Raw genomic sequence first — 19931 nt, forward strand, 5'->3', positions numbered from 1 at the left:
CCGTGAATGAAAGAAGTACTTGCAAAGCTTGAAAATGAGACCAGCCTCAGCCTTGAAACATCTCAGGTGATCCTGATGAAGAGTTGCTAGATGAGTGTGAAGATGGATGTCTTCCCTTGTTTGTCTCACTTTACTTTAAAAGGCATTGGATGGGCATGTGACTTCTTCACTAGAGTGAAGGAGACTGGGAATACTGGATGGTGATAAGAATCGTTTTATACTTCATAGATCACCTGCCACTGAGCAGCATACTGGAAGCTTAAAAGAGGTAATAGCATCACATCAGTTTCTTGCTACTGCCATGCTGAGCAGTATTTATACACTGGGAGGTAAAAGTCATCAATGAAGCTAATGTGCTCTGCCCAGATGGCATAGACAATCCGAAGAGAACCCTGGAAAATGTCAAAGCAAGGAAAACAGAAGTTAATATTAACTCCGAGAAGAAAGCAAAAATAAAAGCTTCAAGGCAGTTCAGTGCACAGCTATGACACCTAGCGCCCTCCCAGCATAGCACGGGACTTTAAAAGCATGCATTGATGAAATATGAAGGATCTGTCCATTGATGATGGAACTGGGCAAATGCCCAGGGCTGACCACCAAGCTTAAACACAAGTGTTGTCCTGAGGACACTGCTCCCCAAAATGGCTGTAGCATGTCACTGTCTCTGATTGATGAAAGCAGCTAAGTAAGGAGAGTTTGGTGCCTCATGTTTTATGCTGTCACCCCAAAGACTGTCCTCTCTGCTGTTTCTCTGTCATTTTAAAAAAAAATCATTAATTTTATTTAATTTTATTAACTTAATCCCATGTATTTATTTGTTTCTGTAGCTAATTAATCTGAAGGTGCTGGTTAGGAGGAAAGCCCACTTGGGAAAGCTACTGTAACAGGAGTTCCTGCTTTTAGCTGAAACTCTTCGTTTCAATAAATTTTTGGTACTGCCTTTTCCTATCTTCTGGAAACAGAGGTCTGTTCACTTGTGTATTGTGAGAGCAGCTAATGGTTTTGTCATAGGGGATAGCTGCACAAAACTTGTAAGGCCTTAATTAGGGGCTGGGATGAGCATGGAAAGCATGCATGTGAAACCCACTGTTTGCTAATACGCTGCCTAATGCTGGGGTTCTTTGAGGAGCTATGGGATGAAAGGAGAACCTGTAGGTCAAATTCTTCATTGCTGCAGCTTCATTTTTCTGCATGTTGACCTTGTTTAAAAATAGGTTGAGCAATGCTTATGCTACCCATTTGTTTTCTAGAGGACAGACAAGTCATTCACTTGTGTGTTGCTCAGTGTTTGGAAGCAAAGAACATGTAATTGGGGCAGGGTATTTGTGGCTGGCCTGCACAAATAGTTTGACTAATCAGTAACCAGTTGCTGAAAATATCACCTGAAAACACAACTGGAGACAGTAGCTGATGTCTTACCTTGGTAGTTTATTAACCCAATACTGAGTCTTAAATTGATTTCACAATTAACTTTCCAGCTGAAAGATAAATTGCTGTAAGCCATAACTGCTATAAATGAATTTCACTATCTCCCTCAAGGAGTTTCTGAAGGATTAACTGAATCAGTTTAATAACAGATTGTTGTTAAACTGGGAACTATTTAGTGTGAACCAGTCCTTGGGGCTGGGAGGTTTTGTGGTGAATCAGAGGAAGGACTGCCAGCCAGGTCCTGGGGAGGAACCTCAGTTTCTGGTGCTTCTACCTGGATCTCCTTGGCAAGGAGAGCTGTCTGTGCATCAGCAGCCATCAATTCCTCTGCTGTCACTGGGGAGATAAAAAAAAATCTTCCTTAAACCAGATCAAAAATGCTACAACCACAAGAGACAAACTGCCAGGACAGTGTAATTACTTTCTGTCAGTTCCAATTTCCTGAAAACGTGTCAGTGTATCACCTGTTTTTCAGTGTGCTGTGGATCAATTATTGTTCATCTGTTGCACCTGGACTGGAGCTTCTGGATCTAGCTATCCTATATAGCATACAAATTTCAGACTGCACTAAGTCCTTCTGACGTGTTTGTGTGCATATGTTTAAGCTGGATCAGCCTTGCACTGGACACAGGTTCACTATTAATGTTTTTTTTAATCCCAGCCTAAGAAATAGCAGCCTGGGTGTGTTATTCTGCTCAGTCCTCTGCTGAGGTCACGTAGGTTGTGCCACACATAATGGTGTTGTTTTCTCTGAGAGATAACTGCATTTCAAATAAAGCTTTCTCTCTGTGATAAGAGAGGAAAACATGAGCAAATGTCTTAAGAAGGTGATAATGAGAGCACAGGTTGCAAAATTTGTAATATCTTTGGAGGCAATAGCTCAGATAATGTCCCCTTAGGTACCTGAGAGCATTGCATTCGCAGTGGCATCTTGAATACTGATGGAAAAAGCAACAGCTATTTGCTAAGTTGTGCAACTGGAAGTAGTGTGCTGTTTAATGGGCATAAAGTCATCTGCATGGAACAACCAGTCTGCCCACTGATTTAAGTTTGGGAGCCTGGATGTTGTTCGGGACCCAGATGCTATCTGCCCAAACTCAGTACTCTGGTGGCACAGTAAATGTGTCTCACTGGGCTACTGTACCTCAGACTTGCTGAGGAGATGGTGCTGTAAGATGCTAGTAAAAAAAACATGCTATGATCATTAAATGTCTAGTGATCTTATAGGCATCTATATTGCACAGTGATAAGCACTGTCTGGCACTTATGGCAGCCCTCTCAACGAGGAGCTCAGTGATAGGCATGAAGATTAATTTCTGCTGGGTCAAGGAAGGAGTGAGAAGCTGGGCGGTCTGCCCTGATCCTGTGCTGTGAGAGTTTGGGGGCTTTTTGACTGCTTGTGTTTGGTGGGTTATTTGTATTACTTCTTAAAAACATTGTTCACAGATCAATTAAACTTCCCTACCATTATCATAATTCCAGCCTGCTGGCCTGGTCCTCCCTCCTAAATTACCAGGTTAGAAGGTGGGCATCAGTTAGAGGAGTTGGTACAGAGAGTGGGAAGTGGTATGAGGTGCTCCCAGTTTGCCCTCAGGCAATTCACTGTGCTGTGTATGTATTGCACAGAAAGAGACTGTTCGAAAAAGGCAGCAGACTCCACTAACTCACTACAATGCTTATTTGGAGTTTGGAAGCCTCTTATCTTTTCCTTGAATTATGAAATCTGGAAAAAACAAAGTAATCCCTGGCTGTAGACCACTGGTAGTGCCTCGTGTTTTAAGTGGAAGTGCCCTATTCCAATGGTGATACTGCGAACTGTGTAACCTTAAGTTACGTTTACTATTGAGTGGAACACAGAACTCTAATGACATCTTTTTATTTCAAAAAAGCTCTGTGCATGTGTCACCTGTGTGTTTTGATATCAGATATCTTCTGCTAGGCATCTCTGTAAACTATAATGATGCAGAAAGGAGTAAAATCTGCTAGGACACCAAATGCGGTGTTGAGTATGAGTATTCTGGCTTAACTTGGATGTGTGTGGCTGTGTAGTGCTTCTAACTACTTGCTGTTCTAATCTAGAAGAGTTGTTCCTTGCAGGGAAAATGTTTTGCTACTGCAAGGTTCTTAGTCATCAATCACATGTTGTGGGATGGCCCACAACTGTAGGAGGAGGGTCGATATTTGCGGTCTGCTTGGACCAGACGCAATAAGGAAATGTTAAACATCATATCGTCATCAAGGTTGGAATAGACCACTAAGATAACCTAGTCAAATCAATAACCCATCCCCACTGTGCTCACTAGCCATGTCCTTTGGTGCCACATCTACACATTTCTTGAACACCTCCCTGCGCAGCCTTTGTCAGTGTCTCACCCTTCTTTCAGAGAAGGGTTTTTTCCTTGTATCCATCCAGAACCTTCCCAGATGAGAGAGAACTGAAGCAAAAGGACAAGGGTAAGAATGGGGAGGGAGATTAGGTGCACTGGTGTAGAATCATAGAATCCTTAAAGTTGGAAGGGACCTCTGAAGGCCATCTAGTCTGGCTCCCCTGCAGTGAACAGGGACATGTATAGCTAGCTCAGGTTGCCCGTTGCCTGATCCAGGGATGGGGCATCAACTGCATCACTGGGCAGCCTGTTCCAGTGCCTCACTGTGTGGGAATCATAGGTTGTTTCTGCATTAGAACAAGATAGGGATTTTTATTCCATGGTCTCTGCTGCCATAGTCTTTTGTGGGGGCCTCTGATAGTTTTCATCACTTATCCTCTAGATGAACCTTCCCCAGCAATGCATACTTAATACACAGGTGAGGTAATTTATAATCACAGAGGTTAGGTAGATGGAATAGGTTATAGGCAAAAAGACTGCAGCTCCTGTCTGTCCAGCCTTTAGAAATATGTCTGAGCCTTATTAATATTTGGTACTGGACAGACAAGACCTGAGTAATAGAGAATTTAAGGAGGAGAAGTTTAAAAAATAGCAATATACATGTGTAGCTACCAACAACTTATGTCCAGTCAGCATGAATATATGTAATATTTAAATGAAGTCATACACATTGCAAGAATATCCTGCATGAGATTGATCAAACCAGAGAACAAGTCATGACATGCCCAAGGAAGTGCTTGAAGAGGCATTAGGAAGACCTGGCATCTTCCCCCCTTAGCGCTCTTTGTTAAACAAAGGAAGCAGCCTTTGGGCAGAATGGAAGAAGCCTTGGAGAGAATCACCAGATCAATGTGATAAGGAGAGCACTGAGACATCTTGGAAACAGCAGGATGGTGACTGACTGGCACAAGATGGTGCATGAATCAGCAAGTGTCAGAATGTAATTAACAAATGTAAGTCTTTGGTAGGAGCCTGGAGTACCCAGCCAATGGGAAAATGGGAGGGGGTAGGCATGGGAGAGGACAAGGTAGAAAAGCTGCACTATTGCATCCATAGGCACGCTCCTGCTTGTAGGATGCTTGCCATTGCAATTGCGAATACAATCTGCTTTTACCAGAGATACTGTCCTGACAAAACTATTTGGATATTTTCAACAACTGCAGAAGACCCAACCTAAATATACCCTCTTTGAGCTTGAAGTCATTTCCCTTTGTTCTATCACCACAGACTCAGCTAAGGAGTCTGTCCCCTTCTTTCCTATAACATTCCTTAAGATACTGAAAGGCTGCTGTCAGGTCACCTGCAGTCACATGTGCTGTATGAATGATCTCCTTGATCCTTTTGGCTAATCTTATTGCTCCTGTGATGACTCAGGGGTTAGGAATGAGGGTGTAACACAGGGCTGGCAAGCACTTGTCTGCTTTGGTGATCTGAAAATACATCTGGGAGGAAAGATGTACCCCTGTTCTTAGTCCTTTATGCCAGCTTCTGATCCAAATAGCCTTAATGAGGATAGGAGCTGGGTGTCCTCAGCAAGTTCCACCAAGTAAGGGAAGCAGCAAATGAGAAGAAACAACAGCACTGACATCGGTGATCCAAAAGATAATTCAAATGACAGTGATTTTTCAGGGAGTTCTCACTTTCATGTTTTGAGGATTTCTTCCAGTGCCATCTTTCATGGAACAAAGTATCTTGGGTAAAGAGGATAGTTCTCTTGGCAGGTGCTGTAAATCATTTAAGAATGATACTTCATACAGAACCTCTCCTTGCAGGATGCAGTGAATGTGCCATAGTGCAGGTGTTGTGAATAAAGTATAACAACCATCACACTGATGGGGGAATAACAGTTAACTCAGTGCCACACAAAGCTTCTCCATCACAGCTAGGAATGAAGTATGTATTCCTTGAACAACTAGGAATAAATTGTGTATTCTTTGGCTCCCAAAACAAGTCTTTTCTTGGAGAAGAATTCTTTTAATAGTAGTGATATTGACTAACATCCTTGTACTCTAGTGTGGTCTGCCTAGTATTGATAGTTTGCCTCAACTCATGAAATGTATAGCTTGGATGCCTTTTACTGATATCATTTTCATTATTAGTCTGCCTTTTCCCAACTTCCATTCCTATCACACTGAGTTTTTGAGGTTTTTATAGGAGGAAATGTAGTCTGTCCTAGAAAGAAAAAGAAACGAGGGAAATCTAAACTCCCCTGCTGCATATCATTTGAACTTCCCACCCTGTGCTTAAGTATGATGGTCATTGTAAAGAAAGAAATCTCTCCATCTTCTCCTGGAACTTTTTAGTAATTTCAAGGACAGAATAAGGCTAAAGCATTTTATTTTGCATCTTTTGTGCAGCCATTTATAGCTGTGTAAAAGAACAAACAAACACTTATATCTCACTCCAATAACACTTAGCTTGCCCTGGTAAAAATGGCTGCACAAGGGGTAGAGAGATACAGGAGGAAAAAGCAATCCTTTTCACTTCTGGATGGCAGCATCTATGAGTGTGGAAGACTGAATGTGACAGTGCTGAGTCCCATCAAAAGGGGAACTCCAGGATGTGGCTGCCCTGTTTCAGCAAATACCAGTCTCCTTTGTTGCAAGACTTTCTGCATGCATCATCAGTCACTTGACATTCTGCGAACCCTGGAAACACAGAAACAGCAGCATCAATGCTAATTTGTTTATCTGTTTTAAGGAACTCGTTTACAGTTTGACTTTAGTCACGTTGCTTCCCAAATTAACTTTCAAGTGCCTGACTGAGCCCAGGGTCACTGGAGGGCAGCCAGCCTGTCCATGGCCTTTACCATTATTCTTCCTTATTCCCCATTCTAATGACTAAGCTTACCCACATTTGTAGTGCTCATGACCTCCCTGGGCTTTCTAACCATTATTCATAATTGTGATTCATTGGCTGTCACCAAGGCCGATGCTTGTGGTGCATGGGGACAGCCAAGCTGCTTGAGCTGTAGGTTTAATCCAGTAGATGGAGCAGCTGCCTGACACTGTGGAGATGCCCTGTGGCTCTTTCTCCTGCGGTGTGATCCGGTGGTGTAGGGTAGCTAGTAGTTATTAACTGAAATGTGGGCACTATTTGTTAGCATCCACAAGCAAGAGTGAAATCTCTGCTCTGCTGAATGCTCTGAGATTTGATTTCTTCCTTCTCTTGTGTGATCCCATTAAAAAAATCCTCCAATCTTTATAGAGTTTGTTGTTAGCCTTTTAGAGCTGGCAAGTCAGAATGGGATCTCTGTTACGGATGGTGTAAATCTGGGATATCATCTGATGTTGGTTTGATGGATGGAGACTGATCTGAGATCCAGCCCATCCTGGGGTGTCAGAGCAGCAGGCAGTGCCTGCATGTCTTCTATAATTATCAGTGACTGTAGTCTAAGATGGCCCGGCACACCTCGTAGAGTCCAGGATTTCCAGCTAATAGCTGTGATGCACCCCTTATGTGTAAACTGTTCTACTTTGTCCTGTGGGAATGGAGTGCAAGGTAAACTTTCCACTCACAAAGCTTTGTATGCTATTACAGTGCTTTCTCTATTCCCTCCCAGATCAATTTTCTCTTCTGTTCTTTGTTAACCTTCTTAAATAGTGCCCCTGTGCTGCTGACAGTGAAGTGCTACTAAATTGTGATGTGGTTTAGAGATGACAATTTCAAACAAACTATGTATGATAGGCCCTCATCCTAATACTACTTAAATGTGTAGCTTGGGAGGCAAGAAAGGTAGGTAATTATGTCGTTTATATCTTGATGTGAACCCATATCTATGAATGCAAAACCCATGGCTGCCTTGAACACAGGAGCTATTGTTTGCAGTATCAGTGCTACCCCAGGCAGGTGGAGCTCAGCCTCACAACAAAACAACCATCACAACATCTTTGCATGTTCTCAAGCCCCACTTGAGGAGTCCAAACAGAGCTCATGAAGGTTCTGGTGTTACTAAGGCAGCACAGTGCCTCCCTTCACAGGGTCAAACTTGTGTTGCCCACTGAGCTCTCGCCCACTTGCACTATTTAGAGCTGTTCCGTGATCATGTAGAGATGCTGCCATGATGACAACAGCATGTAGAGACAACTTTATTGGTTTTTTTAATATTGGCCAGAGCCTCTGGGAAGTTCTCTTTCTGTCAGTTTGGCTCATTTCACTAGCAGATCAGAGATAAGGCCTACCAGCAGAACCATTCTGTTGCTGCTTTGTTGCCATGAGTCAGGAAACAGTGTGGGCATGACTGATCCTCTGCCCAAGGTGGCACTGCAGGAATTTGGGCCAGTGGCATTAAACAGAGTACTACCTGGACTGCTGACACTTTTGCCAGATTGGACCAAGCTTTCTTGTGGATCTGGAGGTGCTGTCTCTTTGCTCTTGCATCGAGCAGAGCTCTGCTTCCAGGGAATCTGGCCCACTGTGATTAATTCTTCAGTTGAAGCCTAGGTGCCATTGCTTTAATTTCTTTCTTCTAAGATATCATCTTGTGTTGCAGTATTAAATATCTAAACCCCTCAGGGATTCCTTAAGCAATAAGTGATACAGGATGTAGTCTGAGAGCTGGGAAAGAGAACTTACTGACAAGACACAGAGAGCAGTGTTTGGTGGAGACCCAGCTTCTATTTTGCTTTCCTGAACACTGGACTAATTTATGTCTAAAGGATACATGCTCCCTTCTCATTTTCTGCCTTTGGCTCTTGTATCTATACCTTCTCTTGGCTGGCCGTATTAGAAAGATCACGATCTCCTTTTAAATTCTTATTTTCAAACCTCTTTTTGGCCTTTGTATGATATTAATGACTTGGAAATATAACACTGAAGGCTATATTCAAGTCAGATGTAATTCCTTAGATATGTAGCTTCCCATTATTTTGGTAATATTAAATAAAATAAATAGTATTTGCATAGTAGAAACAATAATTTCTTGGATTTCTAATTATCTGCCTTTCATACACTTCAGAAAGAGAAATTATCTGTGGTGGGTAAATCAGTGGTGTTCCCCTGTGGTCTTTTAGAAGTTCAGCGTGAACACCGTGACAGCACAGGTAGTACTAGAAATAAGCCTGCATTTTTTTTATCAACTATTGTCTAAAATGTAGAGTCGAATTGAATCCAGTGGTTCCTTGACTGGGATAAAGCAAGACTGGCTTCTTCCCAGCTGGAGGCTGCACTGCCTCCTCACATCCCTATTCAGTGCTCTGCCCTGACTGACTGAGGTGCCAATTAGTGCAGCTGCCCTTTGATGTTAGGGAAACTTGTCTGGGGTGAACCAAATGGAGATTAAATTGCCATCAGAAGATAATGATCACTTAGCTGAGCCAATTGACTCCTGCAAAAATGGTGCTTGCAAGATTGTGTCCTTAACCAGACATGCATATCTCTCCTAATCTTTCTGTGTGGGTTTCCTCTTAAAAATACTTTCCAATTTGACTTCTGTCAAGGTAAGAAACCTGAATTTTCTTGGGGCGTTAACAGCAATACCTAGCCTCCCTATCTCCCTACTGAAGCTTGCGCCATTAAAATCAGCCTCTGCAAGATGCAGAGTGCTGATGCCCAAGAGAAACAGTGAAACCTTTCCCCAGCTGACGAGCCCTGACAAGCTCTGGCACTTCATACTGCTGTTTTCCTGGCCCTGTGACAGGGTAAGCGGATACCCCAGTGTGTGTTCCTGGGCCATGTGCCTGCCAAGCTGGAGAGCAACTGCTTCAGAGAAGTTTGAGCAGGTAGAACAGATCCCTTTCCTCCCAGGCTGTGTCCTGGCAGAGCAAACTAACTTATGAGAGGGTCAGATTGGGAATTCCTTTGGAATGAGAAACATACCCTACAGCATTTCCACCAAGATGAATGCTAGATTTGCAGCGTATACACAAGTGAACTAATTTTCATCTTGTTTTTCTTATCTCTGAAAATCTTGACATGTATCTGCCTGTGTACTGACTCAGCTCACTGGTGAAAAGGCATTTCTGAGGCACTGGTCTTTGTCAGCTGATATGTCCCTGCTTACCCTGCTATACCTTGTCCTTCTACCTGGCAACATTGGTATGGAGGACCCAAGCTCAAGGTCAGACAGGGATGGAAGAGGAGGGAAGCTGCAAAGATCTCTAAGAGGGTGAGGAACTGTGGGCATGGAGAGATGCTACCAAAATCTAATTTTAGCTTGAAGCGTTCATTTCCACGAAAGCAAACAAGCAAATCTGGAATCAGAACATTAAATCAGCTTGGCTTTTTGTGACTTCTTTCTCTTCCTTCTTTAAAATGCTTTTTCTTGGGAAGCCTTTGAGTATTTAACATTATCTCAAACCCAGAATTAATTCTGGGAACTCTAAAGCATCTGGGGAGTACATATCACTGTAATTATAAGTTGTTTCCCTTTTTATTTAACAGAAGGGGGAAAAAAAAAGATAGAACCACTTCAACTTAGTATAAAGGATTTCCACAGCAGAAGTTGCGGTCGGGGTTTTAAAACAAATGTTTTTGTGAAGTCTAAGCCATGACCTCTGTCTTTAGAAACACCAGACCAAGAATTTGGTTATGGTAACCAGAAAGATGCATGGAAATGTCAGTGAGTTGAACTGTGCAATGATTTCGTTCCGGTGCTGTCCTACTGGCTTTACTGGAGCTGCTCCATCACGGCAAAATTTCTGACTGCTCATAGTTTTTTTTTTCTATTTTCAGCAGTGGAATTGTTTCACAAACCTGGTGAAAGTTATGGATTGGAAAGAGATCTACCCTGGTGAGATTTGTGCCATTGTGTCAGGAAGCCTCTTGTCCAATCTGGTGCAAAACCTGAGCAAGTTCTGGGGCAGTTTGAGGTTCAGCAGCAAAGATCATCCGTTCCTCTGCTCAGGACAGGATCAGAAATTGTGTTGACCCTGACAGACACACAAAGGAGAGCAGGGTTTGGCAAATACTGGTCTCTACCTGTAATACTACCGGTCTTCTAAAGTGCTTGGAGATAGATGCATTCTAGAAGTCAGCCTACATAGCGCAGCCAGTATTTGCGGTGCTCCTTGCTTTAGGCTTTGTGTTTGGTAGGTGCTTCGACTTGGCCCGTGGGCTGAACTTTCTGCTGTGCTAGACCCTGATGGATGGAGAGAAGCTGAGGTAGGCACTGAACAGATATCAGCTGGGTCCTCTCCAGGGCTCTGCTGACCTCCAGGTTACCTTGTCTTAGATTTAAAAGGTCCCCCTTCCTTATGTGATGAGCAGCGTATGTCTGGGTGCAAAGCCCTCCACTAAATCCACTGCTCCAAACGCTCACAGATAAGTAGAACTCTTAGAGATAATCTCATCCTCTGTAAAATTTGGCTGACTTTAATGCAGGTGCTATTTTGAAGGTTTGATAGAAAATGCATCCGCAGTCAAATAATTTGAAAGTAATCTTTTGGTTTAGGGGAAAAATGCTAATGGAAATCAGCCGAGGGGAACATCCGGAAGCATGCCCCGCTTCTGAAAGAAACATTTAAGTCTACTGCTGAATCTTGAAGACTATATTATCCTGATAGCATTATAGGGAAGTAATGGTCCTCAGATGTGTGTACGCTCTATCGCATTAGAAATTGCTTTTTTTTTTTTTTTTGAATGCAAATAGGTTTGTGTATAGCCTAGCTATAAGCTGCTGCTTTAAATTTTCCGTTGCTTTATGGGAAGCTGAAAATTAGATAAGCGAGCCTGGCTTTATATGAGGGCTCTGCCAAAAGTAGTGCCTCCTATTTTATTATGGTGGCTCATGACGTCAGAGGCAGATGTTGGTGGTATGGCAATAGAAGTTGAGCCTTCCTACCAATATTCCCTTACATGTTGTTGCTGTGTGACAAATGGAAGCAGAGGGGCTGTCTGACAAACCGGTGTCTGATGTGGAAGTGTAAATGAAACAGAGGTGTGTCGCTGAATTCCTCCATGTGGAAAAAATTGCATCCACTGACATTCATGGACACTTGCTGAACATTTCTGGAGACCAAACAGTGGATGTGTGCACAGCAAGGTGGTGGGTGGTGCTTTCAGCACTCGCAAGAGTGATATTAAAGACAATCTATGTTCCAAATGGCCATGCATGGCTGTTACACCATGCAGTGAAGAGTGTCTTGATCAGCTCATCCATGTGAATCAGTGATTTATGTAATTTATGATAAGGGAACTGTGTATGCAGTTGGAAAGCAGCTTCAGTGCATTGGAAATGATAGTAGCAATTTTGGAACATCACAAAGTTTTCTGTGAGTCCCACAGATGCACGCACGGGAACAGGAAGAACACCATATGCAAGTCTGTCACGACCTATCAAGCCAGTATGAGGCTGAAGGTGACAGTTTCTTGGATCACACAATTACTGGAGATGAGATGTGGTATCCCTGCTATGAACCAGAGGCAAAACGGCAGTCTACGGAGTGGTTACATGTGGATTCCTCATCGAAAACAAAGCTGAAGAAACAGCTCTCAGCAGGTAAAGTGTGATACACATCGTCTTTTGGGATAGGAAAATAGTGATCCTTCTGGAACCTAGACAAACCATCAACTGTGACTGATGCATTGTGACACTAACTAAGCTGTAGGCTCCAACTTCCAGAGTCAGGCCAGAGGAGAAGATAGCCTTTCTCTTGCAACACAATAACGCCAGGCCCCATTGCAGCGTGAAGACTGCGGAGCACATCGCCAACGTTGGCCAGACTGTCCTACCACACCCACTTACAGTTTGGATTTGGTGCTTTCTGACTTCCATCTGCTTAGGCTGTGTGGGCAACATTTTCCTGGCAAGGATGCCATCATAGCAGCTGTGAAGCAATGGGTAATTTCTGCTGGTGCAGATTTTTACAGGCGCTGCATGCAGGCTCTTCACTGACAAAAACGCAGAGCTAATGGTAGTGACTATGTTGAGAAATAATGTTTTGTAGCAGAAAATTTTCTCTATCAATCAAGTAGTGTAGTTGTACTCTTTGTTGTAGTTTCCACGGAAATAAGCAGGAGGTATTACTTCTGGAACAACTTGTGTAGCTCACAAAAAAGCTCCTGACTTCCCTATGCTCTAATGAACTCTTAAGTACCTGGATCAATTTTGCTGTACTAATAACTTCTGAAATAGCTTGGTTTTATTTTGCTGCGTTAGAAGCACCTTGCTCTGATGTGGAACTCAGATGCTTTAATTTCCTGGAGCGCCTTAAAGAGATACGGGCAATTTGGACTGTAAAGATGTGTGTATGATTAAGTGTGTCACCAGCATTCTAGGAGTGGTTGAATATTTGCTGCTCTATTAGGTCCTGTGAGAAATGAAATTATACAAACCTTAACTATGCTACCTTCTGCATAAATAAATCAAATTAGATAATAAGGTGTTGCGATGTCCAAAAACCAATCAATAGCATTTATCACTTACTCTGTGCTCTAGAATTCTTTTCCAGAGCTTTTGGTACATCAACTACTTCGCAATTTGCTTCTACAATGTACTGATGAATCCCAGCTGGTACTCCCGACCATTTCTTCCTTTATTCCTTTCTTTACTGTAGTGACAATAATTATAGTGATTGGGTGACAATTTTGTCTCCTGGTCAAAATAAAAGCATCCTTTTTTTTTCTCTTAAGATTAATTAAGGTTAAGATGTGCACGTCTTTTTGAGAGATTGGCTGCTTGTGTTGGGTTTGTTTATGAAGTTTTGGATTTTTTCAATTAAGAAAGAACTATGTCCATTGCAAATGGGTATGGCTATGGCTTGTAGAACGATCATGAAAGCTACTGGTTCAAAGAAAGGGAGAAAGCAAGAGCTTTGTGATGCACCAAACTGCGTGGGTTAGCATTGTGCATAGTCTTCCCCTGGAGCACAATGCTGAGATGCTGGAAGCAGGTCAGGAATGAGGATTACAAAGCCTAGGTGTCATTACTGCCTTGGTTATCAAGGAAGCCTCTTGTGCAGGATCTGCTACTTTTGGACTCAGCCTAGCTTGAAGTCAAGGCTGCAAAGAAAGCCTACAAGTTGCTGGATGTGCAGCAACGTTGTGATAAGCTTTGCTCCTTGTTTGCTGGGTTGGTCCCAAGACAAGAAGTCATGCTACACATGGTTTATAGGGATTCTTGCAGGCAGTTATGGGGGTTGGAATACGCTGTACTCTCTATGGACACTTTTTTTTCTGGAAATTATTGTTGGCCTTTTAAAGTATTATGAAATCGATTAATGGAACAAGTTGTGGGGAGGGGCATTTGCCTAGGTAAACTTTTGCTGAGAAAGAGCATGAATATACTTCTCTGGTGTTTAACTGAGTAAAAATCATCCCGAATCTCAGCATAATGGGTGCTAGTGAAATTATTGGCGTCTGACAAGAGAATGCAATAAGCCTGCTTGCTTGTTAGCTTTTATCACTTTCCCCCGTCATAGGCTTGTATGTATGGCATTTACTTATTTATGCCAGGTGATCTATGTGAACAAGAGCTGGCAGGAGCTACTCAATAATGGATGAAACACTGCAGTTCTGCTGGTGGCAAGCTCGACAGTGCAGAGGGGTGCTGAGGGGGCTTGCTGCTCCTGTAGCTGAGCTGTTTGCTCAAATGCTTTGCCTGGCAATAGCCAGAAACTTCCAGCAGTCCTGAGGTGCCTCAGTGAAGAATGTTTTTCTGCAGAATACATCCTGACATCTTACCTCACAGTCTGTTTCATTTTCTAGCTGGTTGCTCCCATGTCTAATGAAGAGCCTGACTAGCGCTGGCCTAGGGGAACAGCACTCCCATCTTTTTGCTACCTTTTGCAGCACTTCCAGAACTGCATCCTGGGCTTTTATCATTAAGGGCTTTTATCATTGAGTTGGAAAAGACCTCTAAGATCACCTAGTCCACCACCAACCCACCCCCACTATGTGCACTAACCATGTCCCTCAGTGCCACATCTATGCATTTCTTGAACACCTCCAGGAATACGCTTCACTAGAAAAGAAAGCAAAATGTATGAAATTTGGGTAATAACCTGGTAGACTGACTATTCTCTGAACACAATGGTGGGAGTAGGTCACTGAAAAGCTTCTGCCCTTATCGTGCCTTAATCATAGATCTTGGTTTCCAGGATGCTTGGAGGCTTTATTTTTGATGGTTCAAAGATTACAGTGACAAATATGAGAACAGAGTCATTAGCATAATAAATACCTAAGACAGGCATAGATCTAGCTGTAGGAAACCTTCCTGTATTTGGCCTCTGGGATCCATTGCAGTGGGTGTCTATAAAAAGTAAGCATTGACGTCTGGTGCAGGTTACCTGCCTGTACATCTGAAACACTAATCCTGCTGGTTTTGCAGCAAAATGGGGCCAGGCAGGCTCAGCTTGGGCAGCACATTTTGTTATATGCTCTGGAGGATGCTGAGCTCTTCCTTGCTAATCATCTGTCTATTAAAGTCAGCTAATAGCAAAGGTCTGATTACAGTTCAGTGACTTGTTCACAAAGCGATTAATTATTATCTCCACTAAGTGAGGAACTTCCTCCTACAGCACAGCTGATGAAATAGGTATTTATAACCTCATTTGTAGGAGGGGAAGGAGTTGGTTGAGCTACAGTAGCCTGGTTAAAAACACCTGACCACTTGATCCCACAGTTATGGTTAGGGACTCGTTCCGCTTCCTTTTATCTGGGCAGGGTTTGACCTCAGTAGAACCTCGCTATCTTCACCTCTCTGATAGCTGTGGGAGGGTGCTGGCTGGCTCATAAGCCTGTGTTTTGCTGCTCTGCTCCGAGAGGTGATCGCTCTTTATTCCTACCCTGTAACACCGTGGCTCAATGCCTGTATGGCACAGGAAAGGCTGAAGAGGAAGCAGAGAAACCAGAGCATGGTGGAACTCCTGGGGTACAAGCCAGCAACGTTTGCTGTTTACGAGCTCCTTTCCAGCAGCACTAATCCACCACCACTGGGGATATCCTACTAATTTTAGTATAGTAGTAGCAGAGGAACAGCTACCTTGCCTCAACTGAAGGAATCTGCTAATATTTGAGGATGGTGGGTGTTTGAAAGCATGCCAGCAAGGTTATGCAGCAAGTGTGCCTTTGGGCAGCGTGATTAGATTGCATCCCAATGAGTTTGTTGCTAATTCCATCCCAGTTTGCTCTACTGCTGTGAGCTGCTGGAGATATCTCTGCTGGCTCCCTCGCTTTTGCATACAAAGGCATCTTTGAGTGTGTGTAACAGTGTCATTGTTTTCTTTTTTCTTTTTTTATCTTTCACTCCCAAACGGCTATGAACAGACGGCTTTTTCCTCTGTGCAGCTTTGTACAGATATTACAGTAGGGAAAGCAGCCAGGGAGCTGTGGGGGAGAGAATTAACACTTTGTTCCTCTTCTGGGGACTAGTGAGCAGATACAGGGGTTACTTGGCTCTGGGAGGACTGTGCCCCCCTGCTCCTGGGCTGGGATGCAGCTCTGCTTTGCTTAAAAACAGCTGAGGGATGGCATGGGTTGAGGTGGCCCAACAGCGTGGGATTTTGGAAAGCCTTTGTGTAGAATGAAGCATGAAGGCTGACACCAAGGGACTAGGGAAGGTATCTGTCCCCTGCAGACCCTTGGTGGCACCTTCCTGACGCAGCGGCAATGGCTCAGAGAGGGAATTGGGCAGGGATGGCAGAGAGCCTGCATGAGCCAAGGGGCTTCCCTGTCTGCAGAAGGGATTGCACAAAGGCATAGGCAAATGATGTTTGGCCTGGTGATTAAACTTGAAAGATCAGCTTCCTCAGGCCTCTCAGAGGCTCTCCTTTGGGCTGCAAATACATACTTTTTCTGCCTGTTCTCTGACACAGCAGACTTTTGAATTTTCAGTATCTTGTATACAAGACAAAACTAATTAAAAGGTGCAGGGAATAAAGCCTGCCCTCTGGTCGCTCTCTCCTATGCTATTTACACATCACCCTCTATGCCTCCAGGTACTGCCCATCCTTCCACAAACAGCAGCCCTGGGCCAGGAGGTTACCAGCACTCAAGTTCCCTCTGATAGGAATTCCAGCAAATACCTTTAAGCAAATATTTAGCAAATATGTAGAGCTACCATTAAGAACAAGGAAGTCTCCTATGAAGTTTCAGTAATACCTGGTCCTTTGTGAGGTGAGGGTGGGGTTTGGGGGTATAAGTGTGTCACTCCCCTTGCACAAACTCTTTGCTTTCAGTCAATGCATTTTTCAGCTGTATCCCACCCTGTGCAGCTTCCTTCCACCTTTAAAATAGCTGTGCTTGCCTTTAATTTACAATGGAAATTTGTATGACACATGCTAGGATGCCTTTGACACGGTGCAGTCTTCACCTGCCTTGACCCAAAGACAAGGAAGAGCACTTTGGCTTGTTTGATCCCTTCAGTTTTTGCTTCTTCAATCTGGGTTTCTCAGTTACTGAAAACAATGGCTTTTAACAGGGACTGGGGAATCCCATTTCTGAGTGTAAAGCTACTTTTATTTATATTTAAATATATTTTTGAGTTTATATTTTTGTACTTTTTTGTGTGTGTTTCTGTTTATGCTTGTGCTTTTCCTTTGTCCTCAACTACTTGATCTTCCCGGTAGGCACCACGCCACACATACAGCAAGAGGTTGTTTCCAATGCCCAGCTGCAGGCTTGTAATGAGGCATTTAGTGGGGACTTTCCTCTGTGGACTCCTTCCAGGCCCGCCCTAGCTTTTTCTCCCTAACCTTGTCTGCTCCTCTGCAGCATTTGTTTTTTTATCTTTGGCATACGCAGTCATTGTTCACTAATAAAAAGTGATCTGACGAGAAAAGCTGGATCTGTTCCATCTGGTCAGGTGCTTTTTTATCCTGCTTGGAAGTGAGAGGAGAGAGGACAAACCGACCCCTCTAACTCTGTTTCTGGAACAGGTTTCTGGATACCTACGGCAGTTCTTTTGCCTTCAGTATGCTGACAGTCATTGCTAGAGGAGCAAAATGCCTTATCAGCCCCTCTCCAAGCTGCTCAGAGCGGAGCGATGAGGCCAGCTGCAGGCAGCTGCCCATCTGGGTGGTGATAAAAGGCACGAAAGGCTGCATCATCACTGCTCGTGCCATGCTGCAGAGGACCATTACTCTTTGCCTGTGAACGATGAAAACAAAGAGCACTGGAAATGCTATTTCTGAAGTCACGGGAGAAACTGTGATGTCTTTTCTAAAATACCTCTGCCCTGTCGATAAACAATGAGACTTTTCCAAAGCTGTAAATACAATTTAAAAGTTTTCAACCCCCCAGCCTGAAAATGTTGAGGGAAAGGTGGGGTCGGTTTGGCAGATGGCTGTCAAGCTCTTCCTTCACTTTCTGGAAGAAGCTGGGGCTGTCCCAAGGAGGCTCACACAATCACGGTTAGTCAGCCCATGTGGTCATGGTGTTCTAGAGGCTCTGTTTACTCTTGGTATGAAAGGGGAAAGTCCAGTGTCGGTAAATCTGGAAGCACGAATGCATGCCTTAAACATTTGTACTTGTTTTTTTTTTTTTATGATTATTATTCCTGGTTTTGGCTTTATCAGTGACACAAAAATTAGGGTGGACTCCTCTATTTAATATCACTTAATGTTAAAGTGAAAAGATCAATGCAAGATAGAACTCAATTTCAAAAATATCTTATTTTCCACTCCCTTGCCCCTACATATGCACTCACTTCTACTCTTTAAAAGCGTAGGGCCACTTTTTAGCAGGTCTGACTATTTGCATGAGGGTGATATCTCAAACAGGCTCAGGGCTTGAAAAAAGCATGGGAGCTTACAGTTGTTCTCATTGAAATCATCTGTTTATTTTCCACGTGGCTTGTTGTCCTCATAGAAGCGTGTATGTTTCATGTCCTTGTTTACCCAAGCTACACATCTTGTACCGTGAACCAGGCTTGGGCCATGAGAGGCCCTGAGGGCCTGAGCCAAGGGTTGACCCTGTAACCTGAGTGCTGGATCCAAGGGGAAGGTGCTAAGAGGATTAGGCTGCCTTTAAAATAGAGCTTTTTGACTGTCTGTCTTCCGGATGCAGTTGTTCTGAGCACATCCTGAGTCGAGGTTGATGTTGCGGAAGCTTGGCTATTAATTTCCTGGCAAAATGACTCTGAACCCCCTCATGTTACAAGGTTTTGGAAGCATTGCTTCATCATGTCTGGTGGCTCCAAGCCGAAGCCTTGTTGCAGACTGGATGAGCCTGGGCATCTTGGAGGCCCAGAGATGTGCTAAGCAGGTTATCAGCTCCGGGGTTTTTCAGTAGTGTTAAGGCCTTAACGGTAAAAAAAAATAAAATAAATGAATGCGTAGAGCTCCTAAATGCTCCAGTTTTAACAATTCACTGATACTGTGTGGGATACTGACCACTGAACACTGCATCTCCTAGGTTTAACTTTATTCTGTGGAACAGTGCATGTGTGGGTGTCAGGAGAGTGGCTCATGGTGCAGTGTTTCTCCACTTGTGGCCTGTGAAACCTTAGAGCTTGGATGTGCGAGTGAAGGGGAAAGAAAATCAGAGCCAGCAAATCTAGTTGGAGAAGTACGGGGGTAAGGGAGAAGCAATAAATGAGCATTAAGATTAATGTAAGTTTTATATGGATGTTAATGAAAGGTATGGGATCTTACTGTAACGTTTTGGTGAGGTTTTTGTTTTTTTTTTCCAAAAGCTTAAATAGTTTTTCCATTTCAAAAATGAAAAGAGAAAAAAAAAGTTAGGAAATGCTGACCTAATGCTAGGTTTGATCTATGAATAAGGTCTTAGTAAACTTTCCAACCCGTGAGCAAAGGCTTTGAAATCTTCGCCTGCTTGTAGTGGAGCTGAATGAGTTCAGTGGTAAATATGCAACAAGTGCAATGCCTGTTTCCGCTCTTTGTTCCCCTAGGAGTCATTTAAACAAAACAAATTCAGTGCACACTAATAAAGAGGGTAGGTAGCTATTGCAGCTTAATAGCTTGGGCTCGACCATTTTCCTTGGCAGGGAGTTGAGGGAATGTTTCCAGCTAGGTTATGATATCTTCATCGTGCACTGTTATCAAGGCTTGCATTTCCTGGTGTCAAGCCACAGAGCTGGAGATACGCTGCTCTTTCTGCACCAGGGCTATCCAGAGTTGTATGCTACGTATGTGCTGCTCCACAAAGCCCTTTGTTATTGCTGCAGTCTTCTCCACTGGCTTTCAAAATATTCTCCAAACAGAGCAGGTATTGGGAGTT

General features: G+C 43.4%; 1 long non-coding RNA gene across 1 annotated transcript in view; it reads left to right on the plus strand.

Annotated features, from left to right (window-relative positions):
* LOC124417769 overlaps positions 1–19931 on the plus strand; it is a 49527-nt gene that overhangs the window by 18591 nt on the left and 11005 nt on the right. Inside the window, exon 3 of the long non-coding RNA XR_006938630.1 lies at positions 229–19919. This is a non-coding gene — a long non-coding RNA (uncharacterized LOC124417769). The remainder of the gene's footprint in view (positions 1–228; positions 19920–19931) is intronic.

The sequence above is a fragment of the Gallus gallus genome, chromosome 2, assembly GCF_016699485.2.
Source record: "Gallus gallus isolate bGalGal1 chromosome 2, bGalGal1.mat.broiler.GRCg7b, whole genome shotgun sequence".
Lineage (NCBI taxonomy): Eukaryota > Metazoa > Chordata > Aves > Galliformes > Phasianidae > Gallus > Gallus gallus.